At 41.2% G+C, this 14,981-nt stretch overlaps 1 protein-coding gene and 1 pseudogene across 10 annotated transcripts in view; one reads left to right on the top strand and one right to left on the bottom strand.

The window, feature by feature from the left end:
- The window catches only part of LOC145510122 (uncharacterized), an 838,825-nt gene that overhangs the window by 517,678 nt on the left and 306,166 nt on the right, over positions 1 to 14,981 (bottom strand). The window contains exon 3 of one of the 10 annotated variants that reach the window (XR_014056723.1): positions 1,729 to 1,843. The exons of the other annotated variants lie outside the window; for them this stretch is intronic. The gene's annotated coding sequence lies outside the window, so the exon portion shown is untranslated. The remainder of the gene's footprint in view (positions 1 to 1,728; positions 1,844 to 14,981) is intronic. 10 annotated transcript variants of the gene reach the window in all.
- On the top strand, positions 10,827 to 12,075 carry LOC145509405 (G2/mitotic-specific cyclin-B2 pseudogene; annotated as a pseudogene).

Genomic DNA, 14,981 nt, shown 5'->3' with positions numbered 1-14,981 from the left:
CCTGGGCCACAAGGCATGACAGAAGTGGAAGGGTTGGAATGTCAAATTCCATGAAGAACACTTTAAACTATTGAAGGAAAGAAAATGAGATTGGGAAATGAATTAAAAGCATCTCTCAGAGCAGGGGCCCCTGCTCAAAGAAAAAGAAGTCTGTGGAAGGCACTCTGAGTAATCTTTAAGTACGTAAAGAGATGTGCTATTATGGATGATTTACACTCATATTTTTCCATCTGTATCATAGGTAAAGAAAGGTAAGAGCTCCCTTGTATCAGGCAAATTTTAGGTAAAGTGTGAATAAGGACTTCACAACTGCAGGAGTGAATGAGAGTACAGAATGCCCACCCTCCCTCACCCCACTCCCCACTCCGAGAGTTTCAAAGTGGCATTTGCAATCCCTAGTATCAAATCAGTTAAGGGCAAATTACCTCACACTGAGTTAAAGGTGTAGCCCAGTTGACCTCTACAAAGACCTCCCTTCCCTATTTGAAATTATGTTGCTACCTTAAATCATAGTAATGTCTTATATTTGACAATTCTGGAAGGTAGTCTGGGAGGCAATTACCATCTCCAGTTTATAGATGAAGAATGAGAACCTTACAGGGCAATCTATGGAGAACCATGCATCTTAACCAGCTTAGAATCTCAGCTCTAAGCAGCTCAGTTGACAATGGCTGGATTCTTGTGCCAATCATTAGGGTTTCTGAGAAAGCTCAGGGAAGCCCTTACACAGACACTCTGGGATTGGAGTTGGACAACTGCATAGCCAGAACAGCTAAGAGTGAGAAATCACAGTGACACCCCTTATCTAGCCGGAGCTGCCTGTAGATAAGGTAGAAAATAGTGCACGTCACAGCAACTTCCTGGGTTTGTGTTCAGACAACCGTTCCCCCTCAGTCCCATTAAAAAGACTCCAGTCATGAAATGCTCCTCTCTTCCTTTCTGTTGTCTTCTTTCTGTTCTTTGCTCTCTCCCTAAGCCTCCTTCCTGATCTGATTGCTCCCTCTGCCTGAGACTTGACAGTCCTCACCTCTCACCTTTCACTGCAGGGCAAAGAAGCCACTTGACACAGTGACAGGTTGTAGGGAAAGCCCTTGTCCCCTCAAATCTCCCACTCTCAAGGGCTAATGTTCCCAAAAGGAAGAGTAGTTTTATGTGTGTATATTGGTCAAACCTCTAGTGACTTGGTGGGAATTATTTACCACAATGTCTCCCTTTGCATCAGGAGTTTTGTATCTAGTCAACAACTATGCTAGGCATAGAGATATGTAGCCCCAGGCTAGCTACTTCAATTTCCTAGCCAGCTATTTCACTTTTGTCCTTGTCCTCTTGAGATGTGGAAGGTGAAGTGGCCCAAGACCACACAGTATAAGAAAACAGAGTGGATGAGAAATCACATCAGGAACCAAGGTGTCTGGATTTGAATCCTGGCCCCATCACCTACCAAACCTACCAAACCTGTGACCATAGGTAGACCATTGCCTACCTTTCCCTGTGTGTACAATGTGTATCTGAATAGTCCCTGTATTGTTGCAGTCTACCAAAGAGTAAATCAGATAATACAAGGAGATGCTCAGTAGCTGACATATAGTAATTGCTCAACAATATTAGTAGCCAAGTCTGGAGCTCTTGCCTTTGGCTTTGTGGTAGAGGTATTTTGTTTTCTTTTGCTTTTCCTTACCAAATTACCCTTTGTGTCATGGAGAAGAGGTTGAGATATTTATGACTCACTTCCTGATCCAGGGGAAAGAAAGATCCTTTGAAATGTCACCAGAAATGCACTTTGTTCTTGCTGCAGACTCAGATGAACACAATTTTGATACTTCCCCACTCCAAGACTCGTGCCCTGTTTAGAGAAAAGCAGACGCCAAATCTGAGGTCTCCCCCATCATCTCTCAAGACCAACTTCTTAAATCAAATCACAGAAGTATCCTCTTTTCAAATGCAACTTTGACATCAGACTAGCCAAAAAGATACAGTGCTCTGGTCTTAGTGACATGATTCTTAGCACACTAGCAATCCTTGCAAAGAAAAGATATGAAAGTCTCATTCTTCCACAGAAGGGCTTGAGTAGAATTGAAGATTGTGCAGTTCAGCGGAGACTTGCTATATAATATCTGAAATCACTAGACATTTGAAAGCAGAAATGTCTTTCTCCTTTGAGTATTGCATCCTAACTGCCATCTAGAGATGATTTATATGTGCTCATCCTTATTACAGACTACACATAATAAAGGCATGATAGAAATCATATCTGCATAGATTCAGGCAGCTCTGGGAGAGAGGCTGCCAGTTTTGTTTGACAAGACACTCAATCAAGCAAAAAGATTTAAAATATTCCAGGAGGATCCCATTGCCTGCTCAAGACTGTATATTTTTATCCAGATAACAGAAATCCTAATTGAGCACAACATTAGTACTCATTTTCCTAACTCCTTCTTGCAATAGGAAGTGCCAAAGGAAAATTACAAAAATGCTTTGCTTTCATGGGCTAGGATTTTGAAGAGGAAGAGTTTGCCATGCCATGATTCGCATAAACTCAGGCATCACCCTTCATTTGGGTGTTTCTAAGCAGAAAGTGAGGACTTCTGTGGCCATCATAATCAGAAAGATCCAAACCCTGGGCTGAATTTTCCCCTATATTTTTGACTCACTGGATGAAAACTTTCCTTCGGGACTTCTCCACATGTTTCAATCCCTTTTAAAGTGCTCCTTGCACTTAAATTTATAGCAGGGTCTGGAACAGGGGGAGGTGAGTGAGACACTCACTCACCCAGGTGTAAAATTTAAGGAGGCACCAAAAATCCAGGGATCAAAATAAGTAATATTTTAATGCAACATTTTTGATGATACAAATTAAAGCCAAAAATATCCATGGAAAATAAAAGATCAGAATTTCAAATAAACAGACACCAAGTGTGTACTTGTACAACACTGCCTCACATACCTCACCCTAACCCCAGCCCTGGCCACCAAAAGATTTATTTACAAAAATGATGGCTGGTCTGCAAGTCATATTTTGTTGATATTATTTTTAATATTGCTTTAAGATATTATTTATCTTGATCCCTGCATATTTTGGTGCCTTTTAAAATATCGACGGGAAGAAAATGACTTAGTTGTCTGGTCCAGCCTCAATATGTAGACAAAGATGCTGAAACACATAAGGAAATTTAAAAACTCCAAATTTACTCATTCAGTTACCTCCTCCTCTCATGGCAACCAATGGTGTCAAACACTTTTACTCCACACTAAGGGTGAGCAGGGTAAGTGGGTGGGGGAACCACCATCTCATCTTCTACAAAGAATCTCTTTCCTAGCCATTACAAGAGCTGACAGATTGATAAAACGTTTAAAGGCGTAATGTTCAAACAGAGAAAAAAATTAAAAATGTAATAATAAAGTTAAATGTAACTGTTTTAAAACAAAATTCTTCTGAGAGACAAGTTTTATGTTGGACCAGCATTTGAAGTAGCAGTAGTCATTATTAACGGGAACCTCTGAGAGAGAAGATTTAAATCACCAAAGTAATAAAAGCCGAACAAGGACTAGCACCTTGAAAGGCACTTGGAGAGAAGATTGCATACAAATGCAATTAAAACGATGCTTATAAAATACTAAGATGTTAATTGGGTTCAGTCCCAGAAGCCCCAGCAGTACAGTATGTCAGAAGTTAGCTGGTTTGAAGTTTAAAAAGAGTAGTTTAATTTGTACACCTTGTCCTAATTACAGAGCTTTCTGCAGCCTGCGTATCTGTATGGTTTATTGTAGCTTGGAGCTTTGTAAAACAAACACACACACCAGTTAATTGGGTTATTGCGATGGAAAATTGGGCTACAGAACAGCAACCTCTCTTGCTGGTGTGCCTTTACAGCTGGTAATGAATGCTCCAGCCACGCCAGGGAACCCTGATTTGTAAGGTGTGCCGTTTACAGCTTGGTGATTCTGTTGGTCTGAGGAATAGGAGGTGATGCCGTGAAAACAAAGAATCACACCAGATTATGTTCCCTCACGACCACGCTCCCACCCCAGCTGGCTTGTTCAGAACCTTTAGCACTGCCCTCACCCTCTGTCCCTGGTCCCTGCCCTTTCAAACATCCCAGCCCGTCAGGCCACATTCTCACACCAAAGCCCTAGGCTCCCGGAATGGAGCAAGGACAGCAGCTCCTTCAGTAGTCCTGGTTTTAGAGCCCCTGCAGGGAGACCTTGTGAGGTGGTGGTTTTTCTCCTAACCAGCAAATAAATACATAAAGCTATCAAAATAGGATCATTAAATTGGATTAGAAGTGAGTGTGGCTGAATCATTTTCCAAGAGTCCAATGAAACATGCCTCTCACCATGTAGGGGTTTGACCATTGCATGCCTGGCACTACAAGCTTTCTTCATGAAGGAGGCCATATGGCTGTGATATATCGTGAATTTACAGTCTCTTATAGTCACTCTACTGTCCTCTTCTACCTCTAGCTGCTAAACATGAATCCAAACTGAAGTGGAATGAGAGTGTTGGGACTTTTATTTCTGTGCCAGCTAAATTATTCATCTCTAGGAGGTTCAGAAGCAAGCAATAGGGTAGCAGACATTTGTGGAAACTAGCAAATGCAAGATTCCCAGGCTGGATCCCAGCTTATAGAAAATACAGAAGGGTTCCCTCAGCCTTTGACCATGAGCAACAAAGAAACATCATCTTCTGCCACAGCCCAGAGCAGTATTCCACATGGAGTCCGTGGTCTAGTCTAGCCCAGGGTAACCACCCAGGGCAAACTCAGACTATCAATATGTGACTCCAGCTTCCCCTCCTCCTGGGTGCAGGGGTTCCTGGCTCCTCACTGGAAGGAAAGTAATCTGATTAAGAAAGCCACTCTAAGAAACTGATGTTTGAAAATTTCCTCCAACCAAGAGTATTTGCAGTTTCACAAAGAATTGCCATGGGTAGGCCATTCTTTACAGAGATGAGTGAAGGAAGGCTTGGGGAGCCAGGGCCCTCACAACAAGAGCCCATTTATCATGCTGAATGGACTTTAAAACTCTCTGGACAACCAGGATAAGCTTTTCAACATGCTGGGTGCTATAAAGAACCTCAGAGCACAAGGTCTCTCTTGTCAATGAGCTGATATTTTGGAGAGGCAAAGCCCACACCTGGCTCTCAGGGCTGGTCTGGAGGGTAAGTGAAGTTGAGAACAGTTGCTATAGCAACTTTGTATGGTGTTAGGGTAATTTTCTACACCAATGATTTCCCTGGACCTGAAAATTTTGAATTAAAAATGTTTACTTTGGACTAGTCAAAATCTTAAAGGGAAACTTCCCCTGTCTCAGAGCCTGGATTTTAAGCCTGCCCATGCTTGCTGCCACTTAGCATCTGGGAGACGTGGAGCAGAGGCTCAGCTGTGTGAGTAATCTTGGCCTACCATTTAGCAGCTGTGTGGCCTGGGGCACATTCCTTATCCACTCTCTGCCTCAGTGTCCCCATCTGTAAGCCAAAGACAATTACATAACCTTTCTCATGGGATTCTTAGGAGGCTTCAAGGTGATAATTCAGGTAAAACACTTAGAACACTGCTGGGAACATAACAAGCACTAAAGAAATGTTACCAACTGTAATTATTACTATGAATATGATGTGTGCTTTGCAGATGAGGAATTGAAGCTGAGAGAAGTTGAGTAATATGTTCAGGGTCTGACACACACACACACACACACACACACACACACACACACACACACACACACACACACACACACACACACACACACACACACACACACACACACACTTAGATGGAAGAACAGAAACTCAAATTCAAACCCAGGAATTCTGACCCTAAAGCCCAAGAGCTTAATCATTACAGAGAGCAAGTGTTTCTGAAAGGATGCCTCCTTACAACCCAGGACTTATTTCTTCAATCTGGGTCTTTTCCAGCCCATAAACTGGAAGAGAGAGGGAAGTGGGGACATTTGAGAACACTGTGGTGCCTGAGAGGCGAATCTGAGGAAAGAATAAACTTGCAGATCCTAAATTCTGGCGTCACCATGGGCATACCACCCATTTCACAATTTCCCCTAGATGGGTCCCAACCCTGGGAATCACACCTAAGGACAGCAGCAGGGACAAATCCCTGGTGCAAAGCTGCTATGGTTGCTGCTTAAAATTGACTCTGAAGTTGTATTAAGAAGCAAGAAAGTGTCAGCAAACCCAGCCTCCCTGACTCCGACAAGCCTGCGGCAGGCAGGTTATTATTATTATTTATTATTTGTTGATGGATATTCAAAGCCATCAGTCAGGTCTTCCCTCAGGCCAGGAAGCCGAGGAGCAAAGGCAGAGGAAATCCCGCGCTTGGTTCCCAGAGCTGCTTGGGAACTGAGAGTTATTAAAGTACACTTTGCTATTGCTATCAGCTCTGTGGGGTGCTTGACCCTACATCTGACTTCAGGCTTCTGCTGTCCCTGCAGCACAGGCAACAGAGAGTCTTACAAATTGCAAAGAGGGACGCCAGGGATGAACAGTGAGGAAGTGGCGAGAAGGAAGAGGATGCTAGGGCTGGTGGAAATGGGGATTTTGTGCCCTTGTTTTGTACCCTCTCTGCCTTAACCTTTCATTACTCCATAACCGCTGGACTCAACAAGACCTGAAGATGAAGAAATTTCCCAAGGAAGGATGGATGGAACTATCAATGGCAATAAAAGTTCATGGAATAAGGAAAGAGAAAGACTTATTTGCCACATCATGTCACAAGGGTGAATATTGACCATATCCCTCACTGGGGGCATTCGAACATTTTTTGACCTTGACTGTGTCCCAGAGTTAGAAATACATTTTGCAATATGCCTCAGACCTCCATGCACACACTCATAAGTATGTGTGCAAAAAAATATATACAAAATTTTCACTTGAATCAATACTCATTTTTACCACAAATGATGTCCTCTGATACTTTCTATCTTATAATTCTCTCTTTTTTTAAAATCTTGGTGAAGACCCACAAAATTAACTTCATACCCACCTTAGACCTTGGAAGTAAGAATCCTCTCAGAATGAAGTCAGGGAACCAACAGTTTTGACAAGCACCCCAGTGGTTTTCTTGCACACGAAATTATGCCTTCGACACTCAGCTGCCTCAACTTGCCTTCTCAAGAAACAACTATATGATAACAAATAAGAACCTTATACCACAGGGAACTCTTTTCAATACTCTGTAGTGACCTATGGCGGAGAAGGCAATGGCACCCCACTCCAGTACTCTCGCCTGGAAAATCCCATGGACGGAGGAGCCTGGTAGGCCACAGTCCATGGGGTCGCTAAGAGTCAGACACAACTGAGTGACTTCACTTTCACTTTTCCCTTTCATGCACTGGAGAAGGAAATGGCAACCCACTCCAGTATTCTTGCCTGGACAATCCCAGGGACAGTGGAGCCTGGTGGGCTGCCGTCTATGAGGTCGCACAGAGTCGGACACGACTGAAGCGACTTAGCAGCAGCAGCAGCAGTGACCTATGGAAGTAGAATCTAAGAAAGAGTGGATATATGTATATGTATAACTGACTCAATTTGCTATACAGCAGAAATTCACACAACATTGTAAATCAGCTATACTCCAAGAAAAAATTAACTAAGAAAATAAAGACAATTCAGTTAAAGAGAAAAAAAGAAACTATTGAAATCATCCAGAAATTCTCAAAGCCTGGAGGAGGCCAGTTTCATAATGCCTAGTCTTGGTCCATGATGATTAATTTTATGTGGCAACTTGGCTAGGTTATGGTATCCAGTTGTTTGGTCAAGCACTAATCTAGATGCTGCTGTGTAGGCATTTTGTAAATGTGATTAACTATTACAATCAGTTGGCTTTAAGTAAAGCCAATTACACTTTATGAGTGGAACTCATGCAATCAGTTGAGGGCCTTAAGAGCAAAGATTGAGAAAACTGAGTTTCTTGGAAAAAGAAATTCTGACTCAAGACTAACAGAAATCCTGCCTGAGCTGCCAGCCTGCCCTACATATTACAGGCTTACCAGCCCTCATAATCTCATGAGCCAGTTCCTTAAAATAAATCTTTTTATATATTGTATGCGTGTGAATGTATATGTATATATATATTCTACATATATATTTATATATGAATATATGTATTTAATGTTCATATATGCATGTATATATGTGTGTATATATATATATATATATATACAAACATAAGCATATATACGTAAAACTCTTATTGGTTCCTCCTAGAGGTTTGGTTTCTCTGGAGAATCCTGACTGATACAAAAAACTAAAGTCACATTTACTATTAAACTTAATATGAAAAAGAGAGTATTTATACTCTGGTAACAGTTGGAAATTGAAAGTAAAGGGAAGGAAGAATGGATTCAAAGAGACCCAGTAATAGATCTGTAATCTAGGTGAGAAACAAGCCCCTGAGCTTGGGGAGTGGGAATGGAGAGAAAGGAGGGTGTGTTCCCAAGGCATTTATGAGCTATATTCCATGGGAATTAACTGTCTATTTGTTACAGAGGTTGAAGGAGAAGGAGTACAAAACTACACCCATTGTTTTGGCTTGTTGAGTAGAAATACTAAACAGAGTGAGCAGTTTGTGGAGGAAAGATGATGAACTGAAATTTATACATATTACATCTGTGATCTTGCAAAACTCTGCATGTGAAGATACCTAGTAGGCATCTATATAGCTGTGTGTATGCACGTGTGTCTGGATTTTAGAATCAGATCCAATCTAGGTAGGGATTTTGGAGTCATTCATTTATCGTATATGAATAAATAGTATTTATTCATGTTGTATATGTGTAAATAGTATTTGAAGAGATGGGAGAGATATGTATATTAGTAAAGACACAAACTGTCTGGAGAGTATTTATTGGCTCATATGCTTAAAAAGTACCAAGATATGTTGGCATTAGATACAGCTGGGTAAAGATGTCCAAATGTTCAAACATCCAAATGTTACCACCAGGAATCTGTCTCTCTCCATCTTTTATCTCTGCTTCTCCCCTGTCTAGGTGAGGAAATGGATACCAGCGCCTCCTGGTTGACATCCTACAAGTTTAGTAACCACAGAAAAAGACCATCTCTTTCCAAACAGTTCGAGCAAAAGTTCCACGGCTGAACGTTTGGGCTGTTACCCCAGGTCTTTCATGGTTTACTTCTCATTCGTGTCTCAACTCAACCATCAGTTTCCAGAGAAGGTTTTCTGACCACACTGTCTAAGATAGCTCCCTACCTTAGTCACTCATCTCACCTTTATTCTACTTTATCACTACCTGATATTATCTTGTTATTGAATTTATGTATTTAATTATTTATTACCTGTCTGTATAACTAGAATATAAACTCCATGAGCTCAGAGATAATTTTGGTCCTTTTCACATTGTGGGTTCCCAGCCTCTAAAACAGCACCTTCTGGCACATATTAGGTGTTCATTTAATATGTCCTGAATTAGTAGACTCTGATGGTGGTGAGAGTATTTACACCAAAGAAATATTAAAAATTATGGCTTCCTCCCACCCTGAATGCTGGTTATTTACCGGTACATCAGAATTACATAGGCTGAGAGACGTAGAGGTTTTGTTCATTCTACCAAAAGAAATCAATTTGCAATGGATAAATAAATAAATTTTAAAAAAATAAATAAAATAAAAATATGATTGGAGTATCTAAAAGAGAAAAACCCTTAGTTTTAAAACATGTCAAAATCATGAACAATCCTGAAAATATATCTAAATCAGTGCAGATGTTGGATTGTTTCCAATAAGTAGTCATTATTTTTCCTCTTAAAATTTTATCAAGATGGCTGAAGTATTTGGAAAACTTTTTTCTGTTTATTTATTTATTTATTTATGTTGTTATTGACTGCACCACATGACTTGCAAGATCTTAGTTCCCTGACCAGGGATTGAACCTTGGGCCAGGGCAGTGAAAGCACTAAGTCCTAACCACTGGGCTACCAGGGAATTCTTGAAAAACTTATTTTTAGTCCTTGTCAAAATTAAGAGCAACCCAACAGCATATCTATTCTCAGGTCTATTTAAAAACTTAAAAATAATTTTAAAATAAGTTTTGAAAACTAAACCTTAAAAAGAATATTGAATAAGATAATGTATACATTATATTGATTTTATGATCTAAAAAAACCATAGCAATTATCATGATAACATGTGCATTTCCTTGGGTACCTACTTTTATTTCCCTGTAACTTTTTAACCTAAGGTAGTGTCAGTTATAGATATTAAATATAAACTCACCCAAAGATACCAACTTTTGTTTTCTCACAGACAAAAAACTGAAATTCATGTAACCAAGAGCTATTTTTTCATTCTTTCCGTGACTATATATGTCCTTTTTATAATGGTTTAAGTGACAGAAATAAACACGTATTTGTCATCAAAAAAAAAAAAAGAAATCAATTTGCTTTTACTAAAGGAAGGGTAGATGGATACTAGGGAACAGCTGATGACTGCCATAATAAAGTTGACTAGGAAGAGTTCATAAAACAAGCAGAGGGATATATCAAAGACAAAATCTTGTAATACCCAGCATTAAAAGGAGAGGTGGAAGAAGAGGAAGCCACAAAGCACATAGTGAGACGAGGCAGCCAGAAATAATAAAATCAAGTCTATGGTGTTACGGAAGTAAAGGAAAAATTGAATTTCAAGGAGGAATAAATGGTCCATTCTACCTTATGCTGCAGAGATCAAGGTAGCCTGAGATAGTCATTAAAAGCTAGGGTCTTGGCATTCCTAACAGCACGGTGGAGGCTAGTGTTCTCCGTGTCTAGTCTGTGTCCTCCCCTGGGCTGGGCTGCCACTTTTGCCTGTCCATTTTCTCATGATGCTGCTCCGACACCCGGCAGCATCCACCGATTTAGAGAATAACGACACAGGAGTTAATTCTAAACCCAAAAGTCATGTGACTATCAGGCAGGCAGTTTTAGAAGGAATTGGAAATCGGGTTACAACCCAAGCCACACAAGCAGCTCAGAAAGCCCAGAACACTAAAGTACCTGTTCCACCCACCAAAACAACAAATGTCAACAAGCACCCAAAACCTACTGCTTCTGTGAAACCAGTGCAGATGGAAGTGTTGGCTCCAAAGGGTCCTTCTCCCACACCTCAGGACATCTCCATGAAGGAAGAGAACCTCTGCCAAGCTTTCTTTGATGCCTTGCTCTGCAAAGTTGAGGATATTGACACTGAGGACTGGGAGAACCCTCAGCTCTGCAGCGACTACGTGAAGGATATCTACCAGTATCTGAGGCAGCTTGAGGCACTGCAGTCCATAAACCCACAGTTCTTAGATGGGGGAGATCTAAATGGCCACATGCATGCCATCCTGGTGGACTGGCTGATGCAAGTGCACTCCAAGTTCAGGCTGCTGCAGGAAACGCTGTACATGTGTGTTGCTATCATGGACCAATATTTACAGGCTCAGCCAGTCTCTCCTAAGAAGCTTCAGCTGGTTGGCATTATGGCACTGCTCTTGGCTTCCAAGTATGAGGAAATGTTTTCTCCAAACATCGAAGACTTTGTTTACATCACGGACGATGCTTACACCAGTTCTCAAATTCAAGAAATGTAAACTCTGATTTTGAAAGAACTGAAATTTGAGCTGAGTCGACTGTTGCCGCTACATTTCTAAGGTGGGCATCGAAAGCCAGGAATGTCGATGTTGAATAGCACACTTTAGCCAAATATTTGATGGAGCTAACTCTCGTTGACTATATGACACGGTGCACTATCACCCTTCTCAGGTGGCAGCAGCCACTTCCTGCCTGTCCCAGAAGGTTCTAGGCCAAGGAAAATGGAACTTAAAGCAGCAATATTACACCGGCCATATAGAGAACGAGGTGCTGAAGGTCATGTGGCACATGGTCAAAAACATTGGGCGCGTCAACGAGAACGTGACCAAGTTCACCACTATCAAATATAAGTATGCAAGTGGCAAACTCCTGAAGATCAGCACAATTCCTCAGCTGAACTCAAAAGTCATCCAGGAGCTTGCCTCACCTCTGCTGGGACAGTCCTGGGCTCCGGGGCCCTGGGGAAGAGTGTGTCATCTGTGCACTTTGTCTTGCTGATCTGGAATTCCTGAGTTTGTATATAGTCCTCTGGTCTATCTCATGAAACCTCTTCTCAGACCGGTTTTCTAAATGTATATTGAAGAAAAATAAAGCTATTAATTTTCTTAACGTAAAAAAAAAAAAGCTAGGGTCTTTACTTGATTAATTAGATGGCAAGATTCTGACATCCACTGGTCCACATTTCTCTATTTAAATTTAATGTATCTAAAGTCACTGAATAAGGAGATTTTATCTTGCTTTACAATACACCTATCTATTTTTCTCAACTATTGGGGTTCTCTGTGCCTACAGAGTAAAAGCAGAGCTCTATATTTCATGTGGCTCATTGGATACCATTGGCACAACAGATACTGTTCTCTCTTTGGGTGATCTCACCATCAAAAGCCCAATTTGGAAATGAAAGATACAGATAACTAGTGATCCTATGAAAGGACTCCCATACTAAGTCTCCAAACTAACTTTTCAGCTTAGACTGGAAACAACTGTTAATTTTGTGTTTGGGGTTATTTGTTTACTGCAGAGCTACTCAGTCAAGAAAGAGAAGAGTTACCTGATGCAGGGCTGAGTTTGCCAACCGCTTCCTGTCTGCATGTCCCAACACTCCATCTAAATTCTAGGAGTCTGATCAGGAACCATTAATATCACAGACCTAGGAGACAAGACCTACATCACAAGTCCCAAAATGTACACTTAACACTAAGCTCTGTGATCCTACTTAAGTCACTCAACTGTTCTAAACCTCTATTTTCTATGAGAATAAGGGTTGGACTACACCATTTCAAATGTGTTTTCTGGCTCTAAATTTCTGTTTCTGTAGTTTGAACTACTTCTGTATTCCCAATTATCTACCATTATATGGAGTGTTTCAGTAAATATCCACTGAAGGATTGAAGGGTGAAGTGGCAAAATGTTATTTAGCCATCATATCCATACCAGAAAAAAAGTGATGGGGAAAACATAGGCAAGCTACAACCAAGAAAATTAACATCAGGCCATGATGTTATAATTCATGGATTCAGAATAAGGGTTCTCTGTCTTGGCTCCCACTGGTAACTGGTTTATTACTGTAAATTCTAGAAGGCCGTCTTATATCAGTCTCCTTTATATCATGACCCTACCCCATGGACAGTTTTGTAACACAACGATGAAAAGTCCCTTCCTTACTTTCAGCATTTCACTGACCACCATTGTCATTAGAATGGACCCCCATCACTGGCACTAGCTAAACTGAAGAGATGATTTGTATCAATGAGAGCTCTTTGGTACAAAGCAATAGAAATTGACTTAAGGGGAGAAAAAAGTAATTGTAAGTCTACTGTGTGGCTTTGCAGAATAAAACAAAGAGCTGGTTAACCAAGCACAAGAAGGACAAGAACCCAGCAGCTCAGGGATATCAGTCACTCAGGATGCATTCTCCAGAGCATTGTTACCAGATGGCCCAGCTTTCTTCTGTCTCTATGTGTCTCTGCCTGAGATTCAAATGCTGGGGGAAAAAACGCTGATTGGCCTGTTCTGGGTCATTATACATACCCTTGGGATCAAAGAGCAGTGACTCTTCCCAGAAGAATGGTGGGCATACAGTCTATGCATATGTATGTATATGTATGTATGTAGTATATAAGTACACACATAAGTGTACGGCACATGCATGTCTTTGCATATATGTACGTGTGTGTAGCTACATCTGTATCTGGTATTTGTGTGTGAGTGTATGTGTGGGATTGTGGATATGGGTGTGCATTTTCTTTTTATATGTACAGGTGCACATATGCAGCGGAAGAACATGCTGGGAAGATACAGTTCACAGGATCAGGTACTTTTTGGTGAAGTCTTAGGATGTTCTTGAATTTCAGTAACCTACCCTACCAGCTATGTAACTAGCTACATAACCTATTATGTCTATTTTTTAGTTACTCTCATTTATAAAATGGGAATGCCAATACTTACTTTGTTCTAAGGATGAAAAAAAAAAAGACAATGCATGTATGCAGTAGCAGTGAAACTGGCACAATAACCTCAATAAATAGGAGTTAATATTCTTACTATCTTATTATCTCTGAGATAGGCTATGATGTTCCTAAATAGGTCAAAATCAAGTCAAAAAAAGTTCTATTCAATCTCATTCTTTCTGCCCCAAGAGCATTCACATTGGGAAAGTCACTCTGTCCCCATCCCCAGGAGGCTACTCCCTCACTCTCAACTCAGAGCCTTTGCTAATGTGCTTCTTTCCACCTGGAATACTCTCTTTTCTTGAATCCCAGTCCCAAATTCTAACCCCTTCAGGACTGCATTTCAACCCATGACCCCCAGTAAGCCTTTGTTGAGACCCTCCAGATCACTAATCTCCTGCTCCTCAGAGTGACAACAACACTTACAGGGAGATGGTGACTAGATCCAATGGTTATGTCCACCTGGGGTCCTGCATTGAAAGGGATTCTGAAACCAAGACCAGGTCCAGAATCAGCAGGGAAGAGTGCCACAAGAATTGGAGTTTATGGCATGGGGCACACGAAGTAAGTGCTGTGACATACTTGGCAGGTGGTTGTGATGCCTGCCCTGCTAGTCTCTGATTGTACAATGTGCTGGACTGTTCACTGAGTGCCCCATGTGTGCTCTTCCCCTGAAACCAAGAACCCCATCTCATACTTTTCATTTCTATCCCACTCTAACTAGTGTGGTGCTGAGCATGAGGCAGGGGATCAATCAAGGCTGGTAGGAGGCTGAATTCATTCCTTGACTGGTAGCCAAAAAGCATGAGGTCATGTACTACAAACTGAGAGCATCTGGGGACAATGAACAAATGCAATCCCACAACCTTCTCAGCAAGGAACATGGGGACAGGGGCAGTTAAACTCCAGTACACCTATTAATTGGGTCACGTTATGGCCAAGTCATGTAACCAC

This window comes from Giraffa tippelskirchi, chromosome 6 (genome assembly GCF_054371585.1).
Source record: "Giraffa tippelskirchi isolate mGirTip1 chromosome 6, T2T-mGirTip1v1.2.pri, whole genome shotgun sequence".
NCBI lineage: Eukaryota > Metazoa > Chordata > Mammalia > Artiodactyla > Giraffidae > Giraffa > Giraffa tippelskirchi.
Note: the sequence above shows the minus strand (reverse complement) of the source record. Positions and strands in the feature narration are given on the sequence as shown.